This window comes from Pelobates fuscus, chromosome 8, assembly GCF_036172605.1.
Source record: "Pelobates fuscus isolate aPelFus1 chromosome 8, aPelFus1.pri, whole genome shotgun sequence".
Taxonomy (NCBI): Eukaryota; Metazoa; Chordata; class Amphibia; order Anura; family Pelobatidae; genus Pelobates; species Pelobates fuscus.
The window spans coordinates 56,712,339-56,733,981 of NC_086324.1; the positions used below are offsets into that span (position 1 = coordinate 56,712,339).

At 43.1% G+C, this 21,643-nt stretch overlaps 1 protein-coding gene across 2 annotated transcripts in view; it reads right to left on the minus strand.

Annotated features, from left to right (window-relative positions):
• LOC134571543 (aldehyde oxidase 2-like) overlaps positions 1-7,706 on the minus strand; it is an 88,964-nt gene extending 81,258 nt beyond the window's left edge. Inside the window, exon 1 of one of the 2 annotated variants that reach the window (XM_063429877.1) lies at positions 7,528-7,705. The gene's annotated coding sequence lies outside the window, so the exon portion shown is untranslated. Of the gene's footprint in view, positions 1-7,527 lie in introns of both variants that reach the window. The other variant, XM_063429878.1, reaches the window with a different exon arrangement.
• Between the last annotated feature and the right edge of the window lie 13,937 nt (positions 7,707-21,643).

Sequence of the window (21,643 nt, forward strand, 5' to 3'; positions counted from 1 at the left end):
GTGTTATTTGCAAATAAAATGGATGCACTCTGAAAGAGAAATAGTGAAGGGGAGAACATAGAACTGAAGAAGAAGTGGGAGTGGGACTGAGCTGTAGGTAAGAAGATGTAGCTTGTAGCCTGTAGAATATTGGAGATCCATACATGCACAGGCAAGAACCTTGGGTTCACACAGCTCTCTCAGCTTCCTCCCAACTGCCTGCAGGAAAGCAACATCGTACAATGGATCTGTTTGTAAATTCAACTTCAAAGAAAATGGGCCTAGCATATCTTATCAGGAAACCAGGACGATTCCTGGTATAACATCCTTTCAATAACTGACCATAATAAACTGTGCAACTTTCACAAGTTCACATGGAGGCTGCTGGAGCTGGGAGGTTTGACATCATATTTCAATGTAACTTTTATCAGTATGACATGGACAGCATAAGAGAACATTGACAGAGATCTGTGCTTGCCAAAAACACACAGACTTTTTCCGCTAACCCACTGTCACCACTGACAACCACAGAGCATTGTGAATAACATAAGCACTGTCACTGATGTCATTGTCACTTGCAAACACCTACAGCAGGGGTTCCCAAAAACATCCCCAGATGTTTTAGAACTACAACTCCCATGATGCTTTGCATACCTTTAGAATGTCAAACCATGATGGAAGCTGTAGTTTTAAAACATCTGGGGATCTAGGGGAAGATGTGAGACAACAACTTTATTGTACCATCGACAAAGAACACATTTAAAGGGCACCTTAGATTTATATCCCCAGCACATGGATATTCAAGTCTTGAAGTGGCGTGTACGTTTTAAGGCCTGGGTAGTATTGTAGGAATTGGAATTTTACCCCCTGAGTATAGCACATCCTACATCCTTATAGTGTGGAAGACTTATCAACCACAGATACTGCAATACTGTGCAAAACATTCGAGTGGGCCAGCTCCACAATGGAGAACACCACCAGCTAGACCCTCCGCTATTCTCACCTGCAGCCTCACAGTTTAATCCACAAGTCAAGTAATGGAGTAAAGCTGCAGCCCTCAATCCCTTTATGCTACTGCTTCGGCCTTCGGGTGCAATTGCATCCCTGTCCCCCCCCTTGCCAGCTCTCTCATGGAATGCAGTGACTGACAGCTGTCACTTTTTTCCTACGTTCCTCTGACATAGATTTCCTACAGCAATAGCTGTGATGGAGAATTTCCTGTAGGAGGAATGTCCAGATTGGCAACAGGAATCTCCAGGTTTGAGATGCAGACTTTGAGCTGCAGCAATGTTTACAAACAGATCTAGGTAATTGAGGACTGAAAGTAGGATTTGCAATTATGCAAAGTTGTTATAGCGCTTAAAGTGACCCTTTAATGTTAAGCACCATGTGAATGAATTACTTGGAACCAATCTCTGGGCAAAGCAGAACAGGCAAGAAAAACAAGGCTGGATCGGGTGAAATAACACACATCAAATGAATGAATTCATTGGGTGTGGCAATTAGCAGCGATTGAGGTATTGTAGTGGCATTAATATTAGCTCTTAAATAAAAAAATTGCTATGTTTACTGGCAGTGTACAGAGATGTTGACACAAGTATTATTAAGAAGAAACATTGTTAACAGAAAATACTGGCACATTTATGTCCTTGCCACCTGTCTGGGAGTTCCAGAAACAGTCCCTAACTGTTGGTCTACATCCAGTATACTTATATTTATTGATTTTTGCTATGGCTTGAATGTATGTAAAGGAATACTCCAAGTACCATAACCATTACATTGCACTGCAGTGGTTGTGGTGCCAGTAGTGCCCTGTGACCCATCCACAGTGTAAGAAAGAGCTGTAGAGTTTATAGTGCCTGGAGTATTCTGCTATCAAGTCTTAATTCCACTGTGTTTTAACAAATATATGTTTGTAAGATCAGATACGTCGATATAATGTTCCTGTCCATGCAAGTTTATATTATAAAAGTTTTAATTTGAAGTGAAATTTTTGCAAACACCCACAATGATGACATGCCTGCTTTGTATGCTATGACCTGGGCCTCAAGGGAGATATACTTACCAGAAGGTATACTTCATTGGCGACGCCATATTTGTTTGTGTCAGCTATCTTCAGTTTCTGGTGAATGTGTGAGGCAGGGACTTATGGATGGACTGTGGGACTATGGGAATGTCTGCAGATTTACTCGCAAGAAGATATTTTTCCCCCAAAGTCATCGATAGCTGGTTTGAGACTTGTAACTACTTAAAAGTGATATTTGACCTCTCATGCAAATTATTCCTATCTTCTATATGTGTTGCAGGGATTGCACCACAGGAAAAAAACAGATTTAACTCCTTCAGTATTTCTATGTTGTAATAAATAAAATAGATTTTCACTGTATATGCACCAGACACCTGTTAAACAATAACGCTAACAATTGTTGCTTTGTGATTAATGTGCTTAATATACATCATGTGTTTAAATAGATTTTACACATCACATTCATTGTCGCAATAAAAGCTTTTTTTTATGATGATTTTAACAGTCTACATTAAGTATTTGCCAGAGACTTTCCCTTTGTTTACGTGCATACACTTAGATTTATTTTTACTTTTTTATGACTTTTCTTTTTCTTTTTCATGTATGGAAAAAAAAGTCACTAAGGTTTTCTCCCCTTTCATCATTGGGATTCGCCTAAACCAGGGATAGGCAACCTTCGGCTCTCCAGATGTTGTGGACTACATCCCCCATAATGCTCTTACACACATAATGCTGGCAAAGCATCATGGGAGGTGTAGTCCAAAACATCTGGAGAGCCGAAGGTTGCCTATCCCTGGCCTAAACTAACCAAGAATCTTTTTTGGTAAAAGTGAAACCTTATTATCTTTTCTACATAGGCAGCTCTAAAGTCCTTCTGCCTCTTGCACGTCACTGTAATTTGAGTGTGGATTAATTTGTTTAAAGCAGAGATATCCTAAATTTCTGCAGTGTCTTGTCTCATCAGGAATGCTCTATGAACTCTGCCTTTAACACTGGGCTTTTTCTAGAACTTTCAGTCAGACTACGGAACACATGTTTCAAAACACATTCTGGATGCTTTCCCTAAATATCAAATAGTAGGAAATAGAAAACCAGATTTCATAATTTAAGGATGAATTCACGATTTGTGAAAAAACAATTATCCAGATTTAGTTGAAGCTTATTTTAGACTATATTTTTTAAAAGATATTTTAATTTAATACAATATGTAATAATACATGTAATAAATAAATCCCACTGTGCCGAATTCCCTTAGAATTTTTGACATATCTAGCAAAGCGTGTACAGACAGGTTTATTGGGTTTATAAACACACTTTTATAATTTGTCTTTTTTTTTTTATGACACACAAAAAAATTACTAATTTCACTGTGTCATTTCTGTCTGGTGCATACAGGCTTAAACGTTGACAAGAACAGCTTGCAAAGAAACATGCAGGAACCGAAGGGTTAATTAATCCTCTCCACCCAAGATGCAGAAATTATTTTTCCATCTGTTTCTTCTTGTTTTATGGAGCCCTGGGTGTGTTTAGAACTGGTATTCCAGAGAGTTGTAATTCTTACTTAATATTAGTAACATTTGATACAAGTATAGACGGGTGTATAAAGATATATAGATCAATCGCACTGTGCATTATTTGAAATTCATTTTGATTAGCAAAATATTTACTAAAAGTCTAAAAGTTCCATCAATCATAAAGAAAAATATTCAATTTAAAGCCACAAATATTTTTGGAGTTCTGTATTTTTCTCGGTTGATTTTATAAAAAAAGTACTGTGCGCTGTATTTTTGGTTATGAGTAATCAGGAGTAGATTGTTAGTGTCCCTCTGCAGTGTTTTGTTGTATACGTGCAAATTTACGTCATTTTTCTTTCCGCATGTGCGTTCATCACTTATGACGCATCTTCTCAGTCCTCCACACTATGACACAGCCAGTAGTCAATGGGTTCAGTTGTTGCTTTTCACAGCTGACCTGCCTACCCAGCTTGTGGTTTTGCAGGAGATATGAGGGGATTCAGAAAAGACATCCTTGATGAGGGTTTTACTCATCTTCTAGCAGCATCTGTGCATCATTATCAGGTTCAAGAATTTAGGTAGTGTGCTCCAGCTGTCAGCATGGTGGTTGGACCTTACATAACAGGTTTGCATTAGGTCCAGGCAGGAGATTTTTCCACAGGTATTCATAATAAAGATGCACACGGTTTTTATTTTTAAACATATAAGAATCCATATGTGATGGATCACCTGGTACCCAGGCTGGGTACCTTAGTCAAGCTCGCTTCCTAGTGCTCCACCCGGGACACCCCTAGTGCTTCAGCCCCTAGCCGCTGTAGCAAGGCTAGGGTCTATCCGTAGCTTCCCACCCTGGAATTGGGCCCTGGGAACAGCTCCAAGTGATTAAGCTCTCTTGCAAAGAGTATGACTGTATAGCCAGTTCACCCAACCACTATCCTAGACTTAGTGAAGGGTGAAAATGAACTGGTTTATTCAGGCAAGGCACACATAATTTATACACAGCCCCCATGGGGTCCCCTTTGTATACAATACAAGACCCTCCCAGAAATCTCTGCGCCTGGAAGATAACTGAGTTAAAGACTGGTGAGCTAATTATCTCCCAGGAACAGAGAGCCAATCACGAAAACAAAAAAACTGAAAAGTACCCTAAAACATAATAAAAAATACAATAAGCCCACATGTCCTACATCCCCAAACAGCCTTGATCTGAGCGCCACAGTTGTCCAAATAGTGCTCAGATCCCTACAGTATAGGGGAAACGCCACCAGGGCAAAGTTCTGACCAGTCGCACACGTGGTCCTGTGCCCAAAATAGTTCTAGAGCAATGTGTGTCAACTTTTGAGAGCACCTGCAGCCGAAATATGGGGTGCTTCGCCTCGCTCTCAGGAAGCCTTTTTTATTCCTCTGGCACCTTCCCTCCAAAAAGCGCTCTCCTGGTGGGTCACAAAGTTGCTCGGGAACCACAAGGTCATCTAGCCGAAATTAGTTCCATCACATTCGCGGCTAAGTACAGCTGAGGACCGTTCGTGGATTTGTTCATGTAAACGTCCGCCAGGGAGCTAGCATTCAGTTTAATTCGTGAGAAGACAAAGTGCTGAACCAGGGGCACCTAGGGAAAGCTGCTAATAGCGGCTGGGCAGGGTAACTTCCGAATGGGGTGTCAGACCTGAACCATAGTTGGTGGGCAGGATGCCAGCTTCCACACTCCTCCAGGAGTTCATGGCAAACGTTCGTGGGAAGGAGCATTTGTCACATATCCATATGTTTCCTAAAGTGTTTGCCATGGTATAGGAATAATTGCGTCGTACACTAATCAGAAACCACACCAAATTATTTTTATATATTTTTATATTATTATATTGAATAGCTCATGCAATACAGTATGTACCTACAAATGGTTATACAAGGCAATTGCAATCATTATTTATTTATAAAATATTTTACCAGGAAAGATACATTGAGATTTCTCTTGTTTTCATGTATGTCCTGGGACATCATAAGGGTGACAGTATTCTATTTTTTAACAATGAGTTTCAATCAGACTATTTTTTTTCCAATTTAAAATTTTACAATGTAATCATTAACTCACCACAAATGATTCCTAATGCATAGCACCACAATAAAAACTCCAGCGCTGGGTTCTGTTTTTAGGTTGAGCAGAGCAACAACAAAAAACCCCAAATACTTCTTCTCTTTTTCTAACAAAGCTTCTGTCACCACCTTTTAACATCCAGAGCTGTCTCATTGGTTACACCTCTCGCATTTATCCACACCTCTGTAACACACAACCCACTCCTGTCTCAGGACTCTATACTTCTCGATGACATATTTTAAAGCAGAGCAATATGCAGCTGTTTTTAAGTGCATTTTTAGTAAACCCTAATAAAAGGCAAGAAAACACAGAGAACATTCAAAAACATAAATAGATTGCCCTTCCGCTCCTGTTCAGTTGCAATCAAGTTTCAGCTCACTTTTGACATTAGTATCAATCTATCCTATTTGCACCCAAAACGTGCAACTCAGAACCAAAATGCCAGGCAGATCCCGTGTACAAAAGAGATACAGTAACTCTGCAAAAATCATTTTAGCATTATTCGAGCCTCATTTTTACTGTGTAGCTGATTTTCTTCTAGGTACAATGAGCAAGCAGAAACCCCTAATATTATGCAAGCAAGCCAACACAGGCTGTAACAGAGTACTCAGAACGGACAAACGCATCAAAATCAATGCTTTCCTATGGGGTTCTGCTTGATGCTGAATGTCCTCATGCAACGCGTGGTCATGTCCCCCTTCGTTTCACAGAGTCAAACTCCATGAAACTGAAGGTAGAGCCTCTAGTGGCTGTCTGGTGGACAGCAACAAGTGGCAGTTTTAACCCTTTAATGTAAACATTGCAGTTTTTCTGAAAGGGGAATATTTTATTTTTCAGGGCTAAGGAAGACATGGACACTGCATCCCGACCACTTTAATGAAATGAAGTAGTCTATAGTGTTCCTTTAAACACCGTCTGTACATATATCATATGCCTTGGAGCACACTGCACAATATGTGACAATTCCATTTTCATAATATCTGCTCTTTTATAGACTAGCTTACCAATTGGCTATAACCACTAGATACGATATTATGAATGAGTTATAGATACTTAGATACAATTACTTGTAACTCATGTTTTAAATCAAGATTTTCATTTTATTAATTAAATCCATTCAAATAGTGTCTCTCTACAAAAACAAACAAAGCATCTGAGCCAAACCAGCAATATCTGTTTAAAAAGCGATTATGATTCATTACAGCTGTTTGTAAAGCACTAACAAATACTGTAGAGCTGTACAGTGGGTGAATTTGCAAATAAGTAGTTTCAATGCATTAGAGCCTTCTGACTCAATGACACCTGGGTAAAAACGCTGAAGGCACAAAACCATAATAATTACAGTGAACTGAGAGGTTTTCCTAGCAGAGGGAGAGCTATGGGAGTCACTTCATTAGTCTGAAGGCAAACAGAAACTGACAAACATACAAACAAGACAAAACAAAACAAAACAAAACACAAACAGTAATCTGCTGTAGAAATAGATTTGCTAGTAGCTGCTGTCTCTGTTCTCCAAATTCCTTCATTACTCTGATCCTGTTTATGTTTTGCTTTTATTTTACATTACATTAGTTACACATTCTATCCATAAGCTAAACAGTCAAATACAATCGTTTTACACAAACAGCACACACAGGGGGGTTTCAAAGCTTCTGTGCAACCACTAAACCCAATTCAGCTTTCAGAGGGCGTCCAAGTCACTTCTGATGGGTTAGTGAAGTGAGCCCCCCTTTGGCACTGAAAGAGTTAGTTACACCTTAAGAGATCCCAGTGTATCAAAGCATATCCCTTGAGATCTGAATGTGTTACATTATAGCAAAGTCACTTCAAGTGTCCTTGACAGAATTCCCCTGATCTCTAGTGAAGATCCCCACCCACATGTCAGTTTCTTGTATTGCATTATTTTCCATACTTACTACTTCCTAGTTTGTACAGAATTCGCCTGGATGAGAAGACATCAATACAGAGTAGCAATCTCTGTTGCCATTTCTGTCACCAAGAATCCGTCACACTTATCCTCCTTGGGTGCATGAGATCTCGGTACAGTCTGCCATACAAGTCTTTCTACTCCCCCCCTTCTAAACAGGTCGGGTTTGAGTTTCCACACCTATCTGTTTCACTGTGATGTCTTTTAAAGTCCCTCCCTACTCATTACTCCTCCAGGCTTGCACATCTGAGCAATACACCTTAATGCACAGACAGATCCAGCCTTTCAGATGATAGGCTTAGCTCTTACAGCCTATTCACACAGCCCTCAAACCAGTTCTGCGTTATTAGGGAATCTGGAGTCTGTGTGGGAATGTAGTGGGATACAAATTTGTGTGACATAATGTAAATGTGTGGGTTTAAAGAAAGAAATGAGAGACTATGAAGTGTTCAACAATTTGTATGCCATAGGAGATATCTGTGTCAGAATGAATTATAGGACTGTAAATTGTGTATTATATTCCTTTGTGTGCAGAATGATGTAAATGTAAAAAAAAAGTATAATATATATTGTGTTTTGTTTTTATTTAATAATTTACTTACTTGTGCCATGGTTCCATCTGTGGTGGCAATAAACACTAAAATGTTGTGCTAGATGCCCCTTTCTGGTAATGTCCTTGTTACCTTATCTGAAAAGGCAGTGTTTACATTAAAATGCTTGCATGGCCACGCTATAAACACCAGATAAACTATAGTAAGCAGTAGTTGTTCTGGTGACTATAGTGTTCCTTTAACCCCTTAAGGACCAAACTTCTGGAATAAAAGGGAATCATGACATGTCACACATGTCATGTGTCCTTAAGGGGTTAATTAGTGGGTCCATTCTCCAGTTCAGTCTCATCTTCCAATTCTGCTACTTTCCCATTCAGTTGCCACCCCCCGAGTTGCCTTTGCTATTGTGTTTCTATACCCCACCTTCTCTAGATTGTAAGCTTGTAAAAATGTGCAATAGTATGCCTCATTCATTGTTAAAGTCTCCTTAATAATATAGTAATGTGCTACTGTACACGTGTGCATTATAGACATACCAATACTAATGCAGAGCTTTGGCTTTGCAATAGGGTGAAGACCATTGCTGGATCAATCTGGATGATGAGGATTTTTAAAAATTATTTTGCATAAGGAAGCATCTACCATGCATAGATAGTGTTGGTTTCACACTTCTGCAACCAGTGCACTCATAGTGTTGGCAGGAAATGAATAGAGTTTCAAGGATGCAAAGAGAATGACCTATCCGCCTGGTTCAATTATCTCCTGAGAAGCCCCACCCTTTAACTCTAAACCGCAAACTTATATGTAGAGTTATAATTTACAAACATTTACATTTTTATATTTTACATGTTTTACATTTTCAGAGTGTTATTATAAGCAAGAATTAAAAAAAAAATTCAATTTTTTTGTTTTTTTTCAGATTTTGATTTTATTCAGAAGTTGGATAATTGCCCCCCGTTATTTAACTGGGTTAAAAAAAAAATAGATCACCTCATCCCAGAAGAATGATGTCATCTGAAAGCACAACACATTGGCACAATGTGGCTTTTGCAGTTGTATGTATTGGGAAGACAGAGTAGGTTATATAAATGTTTGAAAGTGAGAGGGTTCCTCACAGTATGTTAGATGTTCCTAGAACTTTGCTCTTTTGGACAAAGATCTCAGATCCTACCTGGAATCTAATAAAGCCACTTTTCCAGCTTGGGGGTTACGACCTCGAGTGCTGCTATCACAAATTGGACTACTATTACCTTCATTTTCCAATTCCAGTCCTTGGTATTTGTCCACATTCTCATGTATTTTCTCCTTAATGTTATGGTCACTGGGTACTGCCTAATCCACCATCACTGCAGTCTTCAGTTTCTTGTCTACCGCCACAATGTTGGATTATTTGGCCAGCATTTGCTTGTCTATGTGGATCTGGATGTCCCACAGGATCTTAGCCCAGTCATTCTCAACTACCCCTTCTGGCACCTCCCATCTGCAGTTAGGCAGGTCCAGCCCATTGAATATATGGATGCATGGATTCCAGGAAAGCTGAGTAACCTACAAAGAGAAGATAGTATCTAGTGAAGATCAATAAGTGTATATAAACTTGCCTATTTGTTTTTATTTCTTTTCTTTTAATGGAAATTATACACCAAACTTTCTTTTAAAACATACTTTCATGAGGGGCGGAGCCAAGCAGGCAACCTGACTAGACGCACATTACACGAGCTCCTACCGTGATGGCCCAAACTCGACAGATAACCCGAGGAAAATCGCAGGGATGTCGCCACAAATCAGCCTATCGGCTAGAGGAGGCACCCCGGAACGTGCCGATACCAGACCCGGCACTAATCCTGACCGGGAACCGCGGCAAAAGAATGAGGCCTAGCGGAGACATGGGGGAAGGATGGCCGCCTTCCCGCCTGATGCTGAACGCAACAAGCGAGTGCAAATCATGCACCCCCCCCCCCCCCCGTGGACCGGTGGGGGATATCCCGGTCCCCGCCGGACAGAGTGTCCCGAAACCAGCACCAAGCGACAGGCACAAAGACCTCCAGAAGACACGAGGTGACGGGAACACCTAAGATGGTGGTACACCATCATTCAACAACATCCGACAAGCACCAAAAGCACCCAGGTGCAATGCACACCAGGGAACAAGCAAGTGACTCCATTACTCTTATTTTTGACCGCTTCTGGGCCATGCTAGAAGCACGCTTATGGGCTGAAGTGCCATGCCGAACCTCCTATACCACGCCCAGAGCCGACGGCAGACGGGTGAGTGAGGGTCCGCTTCAGGGCAACACCACAACCCAAGCGTCCGACTCCCACGTTTTAAGCCCTCCCGGGCTGAGAGCAACAAGGGGCAAGCCCCTGAGGTGCCGGCCACACAAGCGGGGAACAGCCAAGCGTACTCCCAAGCGACCTGCCAAGATCCCTCGCACCATCCCGCAAGGGTCGAACCTGGACCACAATGGTCTCCAGGCTCGTGGCCTACAAGCACCAGCCCTCATGCAACCCCGGGGCAGAAGGGGACTCCCGCCTCTGAAACGTCGCGGCTCCGCGCAGACGAAACAGCACTTAGGCATGCGACCCACATCAGAGAGACAACGGACGACCGGCACTCACAGGGCCCGCGGCAGTGGAATCCACATCCCAGCTCACGCTACGAAAGAGAAGTCCCCAGCACACCATGTCGGTACAGGCAACTGCCAGCAAAGATCTAATCAGCAGGGGTGTCCAGATCTCTCCACACTGAATCTGACAGCAATGGCCCCGATCAAGGACCGACGCCTGACATGGACCAGCGACAGAGTGAGAGATGACACTAGGTTGACAAATGCAAAGGACTACCTATTGAAACATAACAGTGGCATCGGATGACGGTTTGCAGATCCAACGCTACGGCCACTAGCCGTGCAGTGCAGGACTGAATGCCCAGTGCACCACCCATCCCCTTATAAATAATTTGACACACTCGTTCAATTTAGCTGTTTTAAAAATATATGTCTGTATCTCTTTACCTTTACTTTCACATTGCTGCTCTAACCACATAATCAAGCTTTTCTTTTTGCGCAATGTACTATTAAGCCAGAATGTATTCCTAAAATAGTTAACTCATGTACTTACTTGCAATGTTGAGACCCAGGGGTCACTTCACCTTCACCTTACCATGTATGTATCTGACTAAGCTTGCTTTAATTATTGATGGCAATCAGTATCAGTGCTTGCGATATGTACTCACTATAACGAAAATAGTTCTATTATCACTCATAAGCATATATCACTGTTCTTTCATGTTATAAAAAAAAAAAAAAGTGCGGTACTGCTGACATTTCACGACAAACTTGCTCTTAACCTCATTGTATTGAACAAAATGTTCTCACTCGAAAATGTCAATGTGAGCTTGGTAACTAAACCATGCACTACAAAAATAAAGAATTTAAAAAAAAAAAAAAAACATACTTTCATTTAGAAATTACCTTTGATTGGGTCCAGGTTCATCATTCACAGAGATACTGGTTTTCTGGAATTTTTGGGGACTATTTATGAAATCATCTCAACTTCTCTTGTTACATTACACAACTCAATACACAACTCTCTGGAACTCATTGTCACGTATTCATCTGCTTATAAAAATGTGGTTAATGACATTTACTGTCCACACAGGAAAAGTTTTGCCGAGCAGCAACCTAATCCACAGAAGGGTTAATGCTGAGCAGCAATTATGCAAATGAAACCTGGTAACTGACTTTGGGGTCAAAGGCCAGTTACAGCCTATCAGATCTAGAGGAGGGGTATTTAGGCCCAGTTCTCATCCTGCTCAGTGCCCTGTCGTGGTTTCCCTTGTGGTTGTCCGAGAGCGCTTCCTGTTTATAGTTTTCTACCTGTTTTTTTACTTTGGCTTTGTTTATTGGCTTCTCTATATTCTGGTATCCTGACTCCTGGCTTTCCTCATCGCTGCGTCCCTTTCTGTGTTCCCTGACCTCGGCTAGTATTTTTGACTATTCTATGTATGTTAAATCCAGCCATTCTAAGGACCGGTAATACGTTACTTATTTGTCATCCGTGCTATACAGTTCTACGTGCTGGATGAAAACAGTAATCCTGACACTCATTACATAACTCTCTGGTTTCAAACTTTGTGTTTTATTTAGTGGGACTTGAAATTGTTGACTTGTTTCATCCCAGCAATGAGTAATGAATTGATTCCATACAATGGAACTGCATGGATGTACTGCAAGGCAACCATTTGAAACACCACATAAAATCATGGAGAAAGTCCACAAAAATACATGCAGGGATATTCAGTAAGATGATTTTCCCTATTGCAGTGTTTTGTTCATCATCCCTGTACGAGGGAGGATAATTATACATTCTCTCCGTGGTGTGGTTCATTAGTATTCTATCAACAACAAGAGGCACTGATCACAGATAAAGAGATAACCTGCCAGATTTTTCAGCATCAAAATGTTACATACAGATTTACAGAATAAATTAGATTTTATAACATGACAGGAGGCTTCGTATTTGCTTAAGTCTCTCTTTACTAGAACTCCACAGCAGCACAGAAAAACAACCAATCAGAAAAAAGTTAGGTACTATAAAACTCCCCTCCCCATGCATCATTCCCTCTTTCTTTGCTGCTCCGCATCAGTACAGGTCAGAGTACCACTGCCTCCTGCTAATGTTAGTTGGGGGCTTTGGGATTTATTCATTGTTTATGTTCAGTATTTATATTTTATCTGTGGGGGAATTTTTCTGTAGTTTATGCCTTGATGGTTTCTGTGTTTATGCATTTGGTTTAGGGGTCTTTGGGACTTTTCTGCCCTTCTATCCCCTTATTTTTCTTTCCCCCTCTGCCCATCTGTCAGAGTAGCTACATCTGCTCCCATTGGAATTCCCCTGCATGTCTTTCTATAGAGCCTTTCACCCTCTAACACTCTCTCTATTTTGCCTTACTTCCCCCTATTACCCATATACTGTCTTCTGCTTTCTATGCCCTTCTATGTTGGGCGGGTTGTGTGCCGCTCGGGTGTTGGCTGGAGGCTGACATTCAGCTTGCTGCCTCCGAACCCCGAGCCCCAGGACCGCGGACCCCCCTCCGGCGGTCCCGTGCTTTTCCTGCCGGTCCCTGGGGTACTCGTGATCAAGCACGAGTACCCGACGGCCGGATCTCCTTCCACACGTGGCGGCCGGCTCCGGCTCCAGCTCCAGACCGCGTGCGTCCGACCGGGTGGAGGAGGGAGCGCCCTGATCGCGGCTCCTCCACCGGCTGTACATACCTCTATGGAGATCTGCTTACAGGAGTCTTGCTTCGTTGGAAGTCAGGCTCCTATCTGCCTGACTTCATATTACCACATTGTTCTAATGGGAGTTGGTATTTTACTACCATACATTCAGTAAGCAAGCTTACTTTAGGCATTAACATTACATGTTGTTAACTATATCGATGCGATACCCTCATACTTTGTTGTCATAAGTTTAAAGCAACATTTTTCATTTTTCTTATGGAGTGCTCGCTTTCCTTTATTTTTAAGCAAGCAGTAACATATGCCACCATTGTTACATTATCTCATACTGTCAACAGGTTGGGACAGTTTTTCATGTGACCATATCAGGCTGTTATATGTATTTTCCTTGGCCCGCTTCGAATTTTTTCCCAAACCGGTCACCATAGCAACCATTCTAGCGCATAATACTGAAGAATCTAGGTTGGGATGCGGTTTGGGTACTATTTAGTCTGTATTACATTGGATTTTCTACAGCATGGATACCACAATGACCAGTGCCTGCAGGGCAATTGTGCTAGAGCACGGATATAGTAATCCTGGCCGTCCCCCATTTTCACTCTACCATGAAGGTTTAGTATTTCAGGAGGTTGTACACACAATTACCCCCAAGATTATATATATATATATATATATATATATATATAAATGGGACTCTACCCACGCAGATTTTCCCCTGCTGCTGGCAGACCACAACTCCTGCGAGTGGGCGGCTGTGTCCGTGCCCCATTGATTGGCCTGCTATGTCTGTGCCCATTGAAATGGCCTGCTATGTCTGTGCCCACTGAAATGGCCTGCTACGTCTGTACCCACTTAAATGGCCTGCTGTTTCTACTAAACGGCCTGCTGTGTCTGTGCCCAATAGATTGGCCTGCTGTGTCTGTGCCAATAAGATTGGCCTGCTGTGTCTGTGCCCATAAGATTGGCCTGCTGTGTCTGTGCCCATAAGATTGGCCTGCTGTGTCTGTGCCCATAAGATTGGCCTGCTGTGTCTGTGCCCATAAGATTGGCCTGCTGTGTCTGTGCCCATAAGATTGGCCTGCTGTGTCTGTGCCCATAAGATTGGCCTGCTGTGTCTGTGCCCATAAGATTGGCCTGCTGTGTCTGTGCCCATAATAATGGCCTGCTATGCCCGTGCCCATAAGCACGGCCTGTGCCCATTAAAACGGCCTGCTATGTCTGTGCCCCATTGATTGGCCTGCTCTGTCTGTGCCCCATTGATTGGCCTGCTATGTCTATGCCTATTTGATTGGCCAAATATTCTGTGTCCATTCGTTTGGCCTGCTGGGCCTGTGCCCTTCTGGAGGTATACCACTGAGGAAAACCCAGTGCCCACCAGTCACATGGAGAAAGGCAGGTGCCCAGGCAAGCACCATTGCCATACTATCCAAGAGGCTCCAGTATACAGCCATCTGAGTACGGTGGGAAGGGTGAAGGCCCTAAACCTCATGCCTGGAGGGCAAGGTTTCTTATGTAGACCCCGGGCACACATCCACGATTTACACCAGACCGGCGACGGCACATCTCTAAGGAGAACTTCTCACAGACGAGGACCGGTACTCAGACTCCTACAGGAGGACGCGGTGTTTCCCTGTCTTTAGCATCTAACCCTCTATCTGCCTCACGGTGTCCATATAGATATCGGTGGTTGTTCCTGCGTAAGGTTAGCTCCTGGCCCTGTTCAGTGGGGCTTACTTGCCTTGTTCTTCCGGCCTGCTATTTGCCTTCTGTCTGAGATAGAATTTACGTATTTACTCTTATCTACGTTTATTATTGTTTTTGTTTTCGTGCCTTCCTTTTAATTCCACTCGGGTCGTCGAGAGGCCTGACTTGACCTCCTCCGATCTCCCGAGTGCTCGTGGATTGCGGAGAACGTCTCCAGCTTTCCTCAGGCTATCAACGGTCCTCCTGGACCCCGCGCGCGCGCACGGGATCCGGGCGGTCAGTTGGTAGTTTTTCCTCTTTGTTCCGAAGGTTGCATTTTCGCACCATTCCTTTCTGTTGTTAAGGATGGACACGGCCCTAGGTTGTATTCTATACCTTCGGTCTGGTTTACTGCCAGTTAATTCTTTCCCAGGTGAGCGATTCAGAGAGGAGTCTCGTGGTCGGGGAGAGACCCACCTAAGGTCCTCAGTCTTATGCTGATATTGGAAGTTGGTGTACCCCTGCAGTTGGTCTCCCTGAATCTCTAAGGGACTTTAGTTTGGATCACAGGAGGGTGCAGCCCTCCATCACCTCGATCCAAGAATATCTTATTTTCAGAAACAGAGAGCGTACCCCTCTCATATACAGGACCGGACACTGATTTGCTATTAGAGGACGCAGCCCTCCCTCAACCTCAGCCAGATGATGAGCTGGATACAGAGGACATGTTAGGAATGACACATTCTCAGAGAGAAACGGTAGACTCTCTACTGTTTGACTCTCTACTGTTTGGTTATTACGGGTGCGGTCCGCTCAGACTATCAGCCGGACGCTGTCACGGAATTCGATCACATTATTAGAGAGTGCGGCTCTCTCATACACTCGACACTCTACGGTACCGTCCATTTGTTCATCACACGGGCTTGTACCTGTGCAAGACATTGATGACTGCATAGAGGGGCGCCCCTCCTGCATCCAATTAGATCTGAAGACCGTGCTACTGATCTCGTTATAGAGGACTGCCTGGTCATGCATGATATACATATTTAGACTGGATCCCCTATTTTATCTCCTGTAATGGATCTACTGGATCCCGACCACTGTACCACGCGCGAGAAATACTCAAAGGGGTATAACGGGGGGAGTCTCCCACTTATTTACGCACACTCCTGGAGATGGTACGGCTAACGGATGAGCCTCAGGTATTCCGAGAATGCAGATTTTGGTAGATTCTGCACCATAAAAAAGAAAATTGTTTTCTGTTTTGGAGATCCAGACCATTTCGAAAAAACTGCGCGGACAGTTTCTCCCATATCAAGTCGACAGGAGATACGGAGACCTTCATGGAGCAAACGGGCACTGCCTTGTTAGGTTAAACAAGACTAGGGAAGGCCTACAACCCGGTCTGAAGGTAAACCGTACGCATGGATCGCATGGTACGACCGGACATCCCGGTTGTCTTGAATTCCCCGGTCATTACGATCTTGGGATAAGATGACAGGAATGCCCCATCTCCTCAGAGCACGTACCTGGTGCACAGGGTTTGGAGATGGTGGGCCCTCCGTCTATACTCTATAGATCCCTCACGGGAGCCGTCTTGTTTTGGATTCGCACTAGCCCACCTTTTCATCTACTGTCAAGGAGATTTACGAGACTCTAGGGAGGTACCTGGTGTGCCTCGACTCCCACATCAATGTCGGGTCACATCCTGCCGCTTGAGTAGAGCTCAGGAGGGTAGCAGACTCAGATAGGGCTGCCGATTTTCTCTAACAGGACACCACATGTTCGGACGGCTGAAGCTAGACCCTTCCTTTTTTCGCTGTATCTGCTCTCTGGAGTCGCCTGTCGTGAACTAAGGTACTTTACGCCTTGCCTGCGCATTGGAGAACGCGATGTTGTATGCGGGACTCCAAGATAAGAAGGGAGGTATCCCTCTATAGGGAGACTTTGGCTTCAATTTCAAACTCACATTCCTGGGTCCCTTGACCTAGGGTCTACTCTGGGAGTTACGTGCCTGGACAGTCAGGGGTACAGGGACCTAAGGGTCTCACTATATTTTACCCTATCTTGTAGGTGGCGTGTATACCAGGAACCCCTTCACAAATTTTGACAGGTCGGGCATGGAACAGGATCGTACTATGGGTAATCGGATTATCTCACTCACTCACTACAGCTTCGTGGTTTACAGGTCCCAATCACCATTGGATCCGTACATCTTTCATTCCTAGCCGAGGACATATCTGGATGGAAATCTCCACTCCGCTTTACGCTTCCCATCCCTTTTGAATATTTCTGGAATTCACTACTCCCTGAATAGTCGATCACCGTTTCTCCACACAAGTTCAGTTCGGAACCCTGAATAGACGCCTTTTTGGAGTCTTTACTCTATCTCGAATGAGACATCTCACCAGGTAGACCAGGAGGGAACGAAAGATCCTACTCAATTCTATTGCGATATTGGTGGTGGACTTAGACGCATTCCTTGAGATTGGAGATCAAGAGTTGAGACAGGGTGGCAGTTTTTCTCGCGTCCCTAAGTCCGCAAATGACCTTCGATTTTTACTGCTAGAGGAAAATGGCTGATAGGTCAGCTTGCCAGCTCGTGGACCGACTGATAGGAAACAGGTCGCAACGCCACGTACAATGGATCTTTCAGCGGATGGTGTTTTTTTCCGTGTTTGAGATGCTTCGTCGGCTGGCATCTTCTTTGATCAGTCTACTGTCGTTTATCGCAGTTGGAAAGTCCAATTAGGATTACTCTGATATCTCCTGGAATAGGTACCAGCGACACAATCAGCGTTGGATTGGTGGACTGAGCGTTGAAACAGCAAATACGAAGCCTCCTGTCATGTTATAAAATTGTAGATTATGCTAGCTTTAGTGTACCTATAATCTTAATTGTATTAATGACAGGAGGCGAGTATTTCCCACCCATTCTTATCCCTCCCTTGTTTAATTTCATAGTTTAGATTATCAGGTACGTATGCAACTCTGCTTGTTTGTCTCTGCTACCTGTCTATTGTTTCTATATCTGTTTTTCATAGTAGGGCTGGGATATCTGCACATTTAGGTAATTTTGGTTGCTACATTGGGTACCTGCATGTTTGTTCAGAGTACATTTAATTGGATAATCAACCTGTTCGATTCTGTTTTTCTCTCGTTTCAGTTTACAGTCCATCAACACTATCTGATGTGGCAGTTCTTCTCGGAGGATGGACTTCATTGTATCTAGGACTTCGTTTCTCCCCATTATGTTTTTCTGCCTTTTGTTCTGTTTTGTCGCAGCTTGAAAGAGGAAATGATGCATGGGGAGGGGAGTTTTATAGTACCTAACTTTTTTCTGATTGGTTGTTTTTCTGTGCTGCTGTGGAGTTCTAGTAAAGAGAGACTTAAGCAAATACTCGCCTCCTGTCATTAATAAAATTAAGATTATAGGTACACTAAAGCTAGCATAATCTACAATTATTACCAAAGTTGGTTTAAAGGAGGTCAAATAAGGAGGTCAAATGCACCAAATGTAAAAGATTGAACCAATCTCTACCACTACCAGACCAACATGTCTCTGGTGAAAAATAAGTATTTCAAACTCAAGTTTTAAACGAATTAGTCAAAATCCCTAATAAGAAAAAAAAAATAAGTATCAGAGGTGCTACTGAGGCATTCTGTTATATTTTTTCCTCTGGCTGCGGTATATAGATGTTGTAGTAAACCCATGTGTTAATGGTATAGAATTTGAACAAATGCAGTAATTAGAAAAAAACGTAAAGGTAAAGCTGTAAATACAGCTAAAAGCATAATCTGAAAGGAACAAAAAGGAGTAAGAAGGTCAGCTCGAGTAAGCTAAGAGGTCAAGAAACATATTAAAAATGTACATTTATGCCGACTTACCAGTGTCCGTGACATCACGGCCAAATTGCTACTGGGGACGGAACTGTAGAACTCAGGTCAAAGACCACCATGCCATGAAATTCAATCATATCTGTGAGCAAACATGCCTTAAGAATTGACTCTTTCCATTGCTCACACCTTCCTGGGTGTTTGGTGCTTGGGATCCAAACCAACTATATGGAACATTCAAAAGGGACTACTCGAGAGTCACTAAAAGAAGTGATAACCTGCTCCATGCAGTGTACGTGGCCTCTGAGTACTTTACAGCTTCCTGTCCATAGGGTTATCTGTCACAATTCTTATACTACACGTATAAACCTGTGGCCTACATGACAGATGTGGAGCATATGCTTATAATTGGGATGTGTTTATGGGATATTTGTATGTTACACAGATGAGGGGGCAATAATGATTCATACTGCCTTTTTTTTTTTTTGCAGTTTTCCTAAGCAATGCTAGTTGTATCTGGTATAATTTGAGGTTTATAATGATGAGAGGGAACCTGTATATACTGTTGTATATGACATTTTGTTCTTTCTTTATTAACAGTTGTGTTGGTTATTTAAAAAAATAAAAATACTCTGTAAAAAAATATATGTACATTTAAGGGAGAGGTAAAGGATGAGTGTGAGAGAATCTCAGTGTAGAGGAACCAAATTAGGCCAACCTGGGCCAAATGACCCTGAAGAGAACCAATACAAAATTCCATAGAATTCAGATCCTAAATTTGTTGAACCGCTGCTGGAGGGTGGGAACAACAGATGTTCTCCATGGAAGTGGTACTAATAATTTATCAATGTTTAAAAGATGTTTTGTGAAGGATTGTTTGTAATTAGCTAATTACATGGGAGAAAAATGACAAAGCATATCTTCCGGACTGAATTTGTAATTTCATATATGTATTCATGTATTGCTTTCACGTAGGAAGTGATGGGAGGACTACAATACCAGATGTGAAAAATTGATCCGATCCCTCCCCCACCACAAAGAAAATGTGTCTGGTTCTGAAGCTGGTGAACAGATGTGTAACCCCTTTGTGACCAGGCCATTTTTCAATTTTCTTACCGTTAAGGACCAGGGCTCTTTTTACATTTCTGCGATGGTTGTGTTTAGCTGTAAGTTTCCTCTTACTCGTTTACTGTACCCACACATATTATATACAGTTTTTCTCGCCATTAAATGGTCTTTCTAAAGATACCATTATTTACATCATATCATATAATTTACTAGAAAAAAAAAGTAAAATATGATGAAAAATGGAAAAAAACACAGCTGGCCATCATGCACCCATGTCCCATTTGGGCCATTTTTTCAGCTGAACAATGTAATTTACCCCCATCAAACCATATGTTTTCGAAAAGTAGACACCCTAGGGCATTTTACATGGTGGCATATTAACACTTTCCATGCACTAATTCTACCACCTGTCTCTGTCAAATGTTTGGGTAGTCATTTGGTTGTGTTATTTTTCACACACATTCTACTTTAGGCATAGAATCTCAGCTCCTGTTAGGTGTTACTGCCAAAGAACACCCCAATATGTGTTCAGCAACATCTCCTGAGTACAGCGTTACCACCCATGCATAGGTGTTTTGGGTTCTCAGGGGGCTAAACGACCTTATTTGGAGGGTGCGCATTCCAGTTTCCAACTTGGAATTTTTACAGCTGGGATTTGGGACATTTTTGTAGACGGCCAATGTAATTTACCCCTGTCAAACCGTATGTTTTTGAAAAGTAGACACCCTAGGGCATTTCACATGGTGGCATTTTAACAGTTTCCATGCACTAATTCTACCACCAGTCCCTGTCAAAGTTTGGGTAATCATTTGGTTGTGTTATTTTTCACACACATTCTATTTTAGGCATCAATTCTCAGCTCCTGTTAGGTGTTACTGCCAAAGAACACCCCAGTATGTATTCAACAACATCTCCTGAGTACAGCGTGCCCCACTTACTCCCCCCCCCCCCCCCTGTGTATGGAGAGAGGCAGGGATAGGAAGCTACAGCTTATCCCTGCTTCTCTCTCCTGATTGAAACCGCTGGAGAACAAATCCCAGCCTGCAGAGACAGACTACAGATCAGGTAAGTGAGGCATGGCGGTGGAGAGATAGCCTATAGATCAGGGATGTGAGGGATGGGGGGGCAGCCTATAGATCAGGGATGTGAGGGATGGGGGGGCAGCCTATAGATCAGGGATGTGAGGGATGGGGGGGCAGCCTATAGATCAGGGATGTGAGGGATGGGGGGGCAGCCTATAGATCAGGGATGTGAGGGATGGGGGGGCAGCCTATAGATCAGGGATGTGAGGGATGGGGGGGCAGCCTATAGATCAGGGATGTGAGGGATGGGGGGGCAGCCTATAGATCAGGGATGTGAGGGATGGGGGGGCAGCCTATAGATCAGGGATGTGAGGGATGGGGGGGCAGCCTATAGATCAGGGATGTGAGGGATGGGGGGGCAGCCTATAGATCAGGGATGTGAGGGATGGGGGGGCAGCCTATAGATCAGGGATGTGAGGGATGGGGGGGCAGCCTATAGATCAGGGATGTGAGGGATGGGGGGGCAGCCTATAGATCAGGGATGTGAGGGATGGGGGGGCAGCCTATAGATCAGGGATGTGAGGGATGGGGGGGCAGCCTATAGATCAGGGATGTGAGGGATGGGGGGGCAGCCTATAGATCAGGGATGTGAGGGATGGGGGGGCAGCCTATAGATCAGGGATGTGAGGGATGGGGGGGCAGCC